This window comes from Triticum dicoccoides, chromosome 7B (assembly GCF_002162155.2).
Source record: "Triticum dicoccoides isolate Atlit2015 ecotype Zavitan chromosome 7B, WEW_v2.0, whole genome shotgun sequence".
NCBI classification, from domain to species: domain Eukaryota; kingdom Viridiplantae; phylum Streptophyta; class Magnoliopsida; order Poales; family Poaceae; genus Triticum; species Triticum dicoccoides.
Window position 1 is genome coordinate 193,367,654 of NC_041393.1, and position 8,705 is coordinate 193,376,358.

Sequence of the window (8,705 nt, forward strand, 5' to 3'; positions counted from 1 at the left end):
ATTCGCTCCGCCAAAGCCGCCCTCCCCGCCATGCCGATATGTCGGCGCCGCGGTTCGTCGAGGGGACGCACGGCGATCCTCTCGCTCCCACAGTACGCTCTCGTAGACTGCCGTCCTCTAGCCGCGCCGCCACCTCTGGCTACGTTCTTGTGGAGGCGCACGGCGGTCAGCGCCGCCACTACTGGCGACGTTCATGTGGAGATGCATGGCGGTCAGCTTCTCCCAGTGTACGCGCATTCTAGACTAAGGCCTCGTTCATGTCGGTGTAGCGCTGAATGTTAGCTGATAGACGCTGTTAATCTCACTGTTTGCCAAAGTAGTTTACTGTCAATATGCCCTGCTTAAGAAGCTTCCTTGCCCTGTTCTACACTCAATCCGCTTAGCTGAGATGGCATGCCAAGGCCGATTAGTTGCTAAAATATCCTGCCATATATTTATTGTGACATAGATTTTCATGGTCTAGTAGCCAATCTGTTAGGTGAAATAGCTCTACACCATTTTATACTCGATCTTTGTTGCTGCGATAGCCCTCGATAGTTCAATGGTTGTGTGCTCGGCCTCATTGACTGCTGAAATAGCCTGCCATAATTTAGCACTCAAATATGTTTGCTGAATTAGCTTTACATATATTTCGTTACTTAGATCTGCTCGTCCAAATATCTTGCCATAGCTTTAGACATCGACCTAGGGTTTTTTTTCTGCACTTCATTTTTTTAGAAAAGGAGGAAGACCCCCGGCCTCTGCATCTGGGTGATGCATACAGCCACTTTATTAATTATTCTCAAAAGACCTTACAAAGAAATATATATATTCCTGTAATATCTAGTAGAAGAACTAATTTGTATGTCTAACAGATGGACAGGACTTGGATAACTTCTGCTCGAAGATTCTCCGCTGCATATGTCGAGGGGGTTGAAAACTTCATGAACTTTATTAGATCTGAGTACGGTGGTCCGAAATCAGATGTGCTCTGCCCATGTAGCAGTTGTATGAATTTAGTTACAAGACCCCAGTCAACTGTGCAAAATCATCTACACTTGTATGGGATGTCGGTCACATATACTAGGTGGGTTCATCATGGTGAAGCTATGAACGTCAATGTTATTGACTACGTGGAAGCAGCAGATCACCATCTTGATCTGCCTGATGCTCAAGTGGAAGAGGAGGACGAGGTGGTGGCGGCGGAGCTAGTGAGTTTGACCAACATTGAAACAATGCTACGAAATTCCCGTGCATTCCGTGAACTTTCGTCTGCAGACGAAAAACGGTGGGCCCACATGTTGGAACAATGCAACGTTTCTGTCACCCCAGGAAATAAGCTGTCAGTATTCTCAGCTATGGTTACCTTTCTTCAGGTGAAGACATCTGAGCGGATGACCAACAAATCATTCGATGCGATGTTCGCTGCTTTCCGCAAATCTTTCCCAGATGCGTCTGAGCTACCACACACCTACAGTAAAATGAAGAATTTCCTTCGTGCATTTGGAATTGGATATGATATGATCCATGTTTGTAAGAATAATTGTGTTCTGTTCCGGAAGGATTATGCCAACTTAAGTGAATGCTCAAAATGCAAATCATCAAGATGGAAAGATGGCGATGTTGTGAAGAGGATTGCTCATAATGTTCTGAGACATTTTCCAATTACACCAAGATTGCAGAGGTTGTTTCATGATGTTGAAACAAGAGAGGATGTATTGTGGCATTCTAGGAACCAGGAGTACAGAGATCAGAATGTAATGAACCATCCATCTCATGGTAGTGAGTGGAAAAGCTTCAATGATAAACACAAAAAGTTTGTTGCTGACCCGAGAAACTTTAGACTTGGCTTAGCTTCAGATGGATTTAACCCATTTGGCCACTAGAGCGCCACATATAGCATGTGGCCAGTGCTTGTTATCCCTTACAACATGCCTCCAAATGTCTGCACCAAAGAATCAAACTACATGATGGCCTTGCTCATCCCAGGTCCAAAAAGTCCTGGAAAGGATTCTGATTTGTTCATGGAGCCTCTTGTGGAGGAACTTCAACAGCTATGGAAGGGTGTTCTCACTCGAGACCTATATAGCAGCCCACTAGCTGATTTCTTTATGTGTGCTGTTATAACTTGGTGCATCCATGATTATCCGGCTTTGGGCACTATGTTAGGGCGAACGACACATGGTTACAATGCATGTGTTCGCTGTGACAGGAATCTGCTGTCATACGCAATACTTAGCAAGATCTGTTACATTGGACACCGCCGTTTCTTTGCCAAGGACAAGCCGCATCCTAGAAAATACTGAAGACATGTGTTCAATGCAAAGCATGAAAACCGTGATGCGCCAAAGAGGCTCACCGCCGATGAGTTGCAAGTGGAATTAGAGAAGGTCAGGCATATTACACCAGGAAACCATCCTGGTAATGGTAGCGGGAAAAGGAAGCATGGCAGGGCAGAAGAGAGATTATTGTTTACCCGCAGGTCCACTTTGTGGGACTTGGAGTATTGGAAAGATTTGGATCTGCGGCGTAATCTTGATATGATGCACATCGAGAAAAATATATGTGACAGCATTATCGACACACTTCTTAATATTGAAGGCAAGACGAAAGATACCTTAAAATCTAGGATTGATTTGACACACCTAGGTATCAGAAAGGATTTGCAGGTGCAAGATGAAGGTAAACCACGGGATATGGCACTAGTTGTGTACGTCTTGGACAAGGTAAAAAGAAAAGAATTTGTGAGGTCCTGTCACGTGTGAGATTCCCACATGGATTTGCTTTCAACCCTGAAAGGAGAGTCAGTGCAGATGGAAACAAGGTACAAGGGTTGAAAACTCATGACTGCCACGTCCTACTTCAAAGGGTTTTACATGTTATCCTTAGAGGATTGGGCCGCCCTGACTTATACAGAGCAGTTGCAGAGTTGGGACAATTCTTCAGGGAACTCTGTAGTAGAAATATCAGGATAGATGCTTTGGAGCGTCTTAGAGACAAGATACCAACTATCCTATGCGACCTTAAGAAGATATATCCTCTAGCCTTCTTTGATGTGATGGTACATTTGGTTGTTCATCTACCTGATGAGGCACTACTTAGAGGTCCAGTACAGTATGGCTGGATGTACCCTATTGAAAGGCGGCTAGGCACTTTCAAGGGCTATGTTAGGAACAGAGCTAGACCCGAGGGTTCCATTGCAGAGGCCTACATTGCTACAGAAGCATTGACATTCTGCTCAAAATACATAGAAACAGCTGATCAGCTTAGCAAAGAGGTGGGTGAAGACAATCCCGGGCTCAATGTTTTCGATTATTTTGTTTGAGTTACAGCGAAGAGTCGACAAGAGGACAAACCTAAAGATTTGGACAAAATAGTTTGGTATGTGTTGAATAACTGTCCTGAGATACTACCTTATATCAAGTAAGTGCAGTACTCTAGCTTATACATCGTAATCTACTAAACTTGCAGCGCATTCTTATATATTTAGATGTTTGACGCAATCACTATGTTGTGGAACATCTACAAAGAGGAGTTACTGCCGCAAAATCCAATAAACATTGACAAACTGGTTATGGCAGGATTTGCGAAATGGTTCAAGAACTATGTAAGCTTTTGAAGTGCACTGTCAGTTTCTGTAATATATTGAGTACATAAGGTGATCAGCTTGTCTATTTTCTAACCATAGGTTAAGAAGATGCGGGAGGATGGGCAGGCAGTTGATGATGCCCTTTACTCACTAGCAATGGGTCCTGATACTCGGGTAAGACATTATGAATCTTGCGTTGTTGGAGATGTGTGCTACAACACCCATGCACGAGACGAAGGCAGGAAGACACAAAACAGTGCCATCATGAGCACAGATAAGTATGACAAAGAGATAACTGAAATGTATGCTAACATAACAGACATTGTTCAGTTGCAGTATATCTCCAGTTTCGAGGATCATCGGTGTGTGGTTCTGTTGTGCTGTCGTTGGTATAACCTATTTTCCAGGATCGCAAAACCCAGAGGTGATGATTATTTCAAATCCATCAATGTCAAGTCGGCATACCAGACCAATGAGCCTTTTATTTTGGCAAATCAAGCAACACAGATATTTTTCATAGAAGACACATTTGCACATAGCGATGACTGGAGAGTATTGCAAAGGCTTGAGCAGAGGAATTCGTTTAATGAAGTTGCACAACAAGATGATGCTTACACTGCTCCTGATGTACAAGATAACACAGATGTTCCTAATATCTCTGAGAACCATCATGTCAATGACGCCGGCGAAAAGATTGCCTGTCGTGCTGTGGACATACAAGAGTTGATCAAGAAGAAGCTAATGTTCGAGGACATTGAGGACGAAGAAGAAGATGACACCGTGGGGAATTATGATTCAGACTGATACACATGGCGAAGATGTTAACGCTGCTGCTGCGGATGATGATTACATTGCTTTTGTCGTATTTGCCTATCAGAAGACATTTTTTATCTACTATGTGAAATTGTGTTTGCTTTGACAACTGAAACCTAATGAACATGTTATTTAGTATTTTGCTGTGAGAACATCACTTGTTATGTATGCTGATTTGTGTTTGGTGATTGTATGACAACTAAAACATGATGACATTGTTGTTTAGTTGTACTCATATTTGGCTGTGAAACTTGAATTTGATGACATAGTTTGCTATTGGACTGCAATTTGCTCGACGTCTTCGAATGAGAACAAAGCTGACCCGATAGGGCCTCTGCTATTTATTTATTTATGAGCAAAAGGGGATACCCCCTGATTTCCGTTAATAGAAATCATTAGATGTTCACAACACTACGCCCAGCCTGCTACACAGGTTTCATTCATTACTAGTTTCAGCAAAGTGCTCATGTCGTAGCCACTGAATACATCACGAGTGCTACATACACTGCAAATAAAGAGACAATCATCCTACAGAGCACATCCATTTTGCCCATTATCTTCACAAGCTCTTTCATCTCCTCATTGTTGTCAAGGCCGTTCAGTAGCTATTGCTTGGCCATGATCGGAGGAACTGCATCTTTAACCTTCTGCTCTGCATCTTCCTCTTCTGTTGTTCCTTCAGTTACTTGTCCAACACCTCAACCTGCTGGTATTGGGATTCCTCGGCTAACCAAATAATCAGCGTAGTTGCATTCCCCCACATCAGCAACTTCCCAGAAATACAAATCACACGAATCTTCCCTTTTGTGCATGAATCAAATTGGAAGATCATCAACCAAACTATTAAAAAATCAGCAACTGAAAGCAGCAGAATAACACTTAAACATATTATTACCCCACGATTCGGGCATTTGTAGAAGACTAGGCCAGGGTTGAGGATTGTGGTTGAGACGCGATGGATGAATCTGCGTGATTTACAGCAGTGGCACCACACCAACGGCAGCAGGTTGCGATGAGTAATCGGCTGCGGTGCGTGTGCCGGCGGGGGTGTGATGAGACCCATAGGCGATGGTACGGGTGGCGACTTGGCGTGTATCTGGTTGTTGCCTGTTGAAGAGCAGGTGGACGAGCAGCCAGCGGACATGGTTGCTGCGGCCAGAGCTTCTGATGCTAGGCAGAGTAAGTAGAGAAGAGGAGAAGCGAACGTTGGATATGTCAGTTTCATTACTTGCAGAGTAGCATAGCACCATATATAGTCATAGTCTAGGTTTGGATTCGAACCAGCTACAGGAGCATGTCTCTCTTTTTTCTAAAACTCGGCAACGTCTCTTTACTGGTACACTAGCTTGTTCTGTATGCCTTCCCAAGTCTTTGACTTTCTTTCCCTTTTTTGCGAGGAAGGAAGGAGGACAAAATTGAGAGTTCCTAGGACTCGAACCCAAGACCTCTCGCTTGAAAACCAAGGGTGCTAGTAACTTATGTGGCGAACGTTCCCTGTGAGGAGGGCGGCAGACGAACGCATTTTCCTCATAGTTTTATTCCTATATATAAAAAAGTATGCTACTTGGTGTCCGCTTAGTCAAAAACGATTGTGCCAACCTTGACCATTGGATTGACATTCAACGTCTGTCGTGTTTCTTCAGTCTCTTCTTCTTCGAGCCGCCAAAGCCAAACCAGCGCCGGTGGGACCGCCTGCTCCCACCTCCCACGGCTGGCTGTGATCTTCCCCGGCTCCTATTTGTTCTAGTCCGAGGCCTCACCATCGTTCTCCGCCTTGGTTCGCTCGCTGCAGTGCCACCCTCCGGTGTTGTCAACATGGTCAACAACCGAGAGGAATAAGGGGATGACTGTACATGGTGAGGATGATAGTAGGGACCCAGCAGCGCGCGTAGTAATTTTGTTTTTCGAGATGGAGAAGGGTATCAACTGGGTTGTGTGGGACCCGTGGCCCGTCTAGCCCATGCTTTTATTTCATATGTTTAGCACATGACCAGCCCAGTTTGTTTTTTTCCATTCTGAAAAATGGCTAGCCAGCTAATTTGTTTTTTGCAGAATAACCAACATAGGCCTACTTGCTTTTCTACGCCCTGCTGGGCCGGAAATCTTTCAAGACGAGGAGGGATGCATTTTGCCCAGAAAATGGGCTATAAGTAATAAGAAATTGGTTATAAGTAATAATAAATGGGTTGTAAAATGAAAAAATACAACAAACACACAATTAGTTCCAAAATATTGTTTTCTTTCGGATTTTGATATTTTAAATTTCATTGTTTTTGTGCGGGTAAAATTGCATTGAATTTAAATTAAGGTATATTTAGATTTAAAATTAATTTTAATCTGGCTAGAAATTTCGGGCTGTATGCTGTTTGGGACAGATTTGGAGGCTGACTTGTGGGTCTACTAGGTTGACGTGTACGTTGGCTTTGTCAACTTAGTCCACAAACGATTCTAGCAGCAGTGACCGTTGGATGTTAATCCAACAGCCGTGCTGCTTCTTCAATATGAACGATTCTAGCTCCAGTGATCGTACGATGTCCATCCAACGGCCGTAGTACTTCTTCAACCTTTGGTCTTCTTGCTCCAGCCGCCCAAAGAAGCGTCGGTCGTGCTGCATGCTCCTGCCTCCCGTGGCCGGCTATGCTACCGCAGAGGTCTCACCGCCCCCTACTATTTCCACCGCTGGCCAGGCCCTGCGGCGACGGCAACCTCACACCGCAGCCGAACCAGTGAACCCTCGTACTGCTCTCTGCGCGGGCTTCACTGTTGCGTCTTCCCCGGCTCCGTGTCGCCCCCTTCCTAGGCCTCGCCGTCGTCCACCGCCGTGGTGCTCTCGGCATGGCCTGGTCAACGTGGTCAAGGAATGACTCCATCGGACGTGGACTGTACGTGGAGAGGCTGACAGCTGGGTCCACGGCCGCAGCAAGGAAGTGCCTCCTTATTACGCGGAAAATAATGATTCCTCCACCTGACAGCTGGGACCCATCGGACGGTCCACTTTATTTCACGAAAAAACGTTTCCCCCTGACTGCTGGGACCCACCAGCTACATCTTCGCACGCAAGGAAGTGCGTTCGGGCAAAAAAACGATTCGCCCCCCTGACTGCTGGGACCCACCAGCTACATCTTCGCACGCAAGGAAGTGCGTCCATGCAAAAAAAACGATTAGCCCCCCTGACTGCTGGGACCCACCAGCTACATCTTCGTGAAGGAAATATGCCCTAGAGGCAATAATAAAGTTATTATTTATTTCCTCATATCATGATAAATGTTTATTATTCATGCTAGAATTGTATTAACCGGAAACATGATACATGTGTGAATACATAGACAAACATACAGTCACTAGTATGCCTCTACTTGACTAGCTCATTAATCAAAGATGGTTATGTTTCCTAACCATAGACATGTGTTGTCATTTGATTAATGGGATCACATCATTAGGATAATGATGTGATTGACATGACCCATTCCGTTAGCCTAGCACTTGATCGTTTAGTATATTGCTATTGCTTTCTTCATGACTTATACATGTTCCTGTAACTATGAGATTATGCAACTCCCATTTACCGGAGGAACACTTTGGGTGCTACCAAACGTCACAACGTAACTGGGTGATTATAAAGGAATACTACAGGTGTCACCAAAGGTACATGTTGGGTTGGCGTATTTTGAGATTAAGTTTTGTCACTCCGATTGTCAGAGAGGTATCTCTGGGCCCTCTCGGTAATGCACATCACAATAAGCCTTGCAAGCAATGTAGCTAATGAGTTAGTTACGGAATGATGCATTACGTAACGAGTAAAGAGACTTGCCAGTAACGAGATTGAACTAGGTATTGGATACCGACGATCGAATCTCGGGCAAGTAACATACCGATGACAAAGGGAACAACGTATGTTGTTATGCGGTTTGACCGATAAAGATCTTCACAGAATATGTAGGAGCCAATATGAGCATCCAGGTTCCGCTATTGGTTATTGACCGAGAATAGTTCTAGGTCATGTCTACATAGTTCTTGAACCCGTAGGGTCCGCACGCTTAACGTTACGATGACAGTTTTATTATGAGTTTATAAGTTTTGATGTACTGAAGGTTGTTCGGAGTCCCGGATGTGATCACGGACATGACAAGGAGTCTCGAAATGGTTGAGACATAAAGATTGATATATTGGAAGCCTATATTTGGATATCGGAATGGTTCCGGGTGAAATCGGGATTTTACCGGAACACCGGGGGGTTACCGGAACCCTCCCGAGGGTTAATGGGCCTTAGTGGGCCATGAGGGAGAAGAGGACGGCCGTCCAGGGCAGGCCGCGCGCCCCCTCC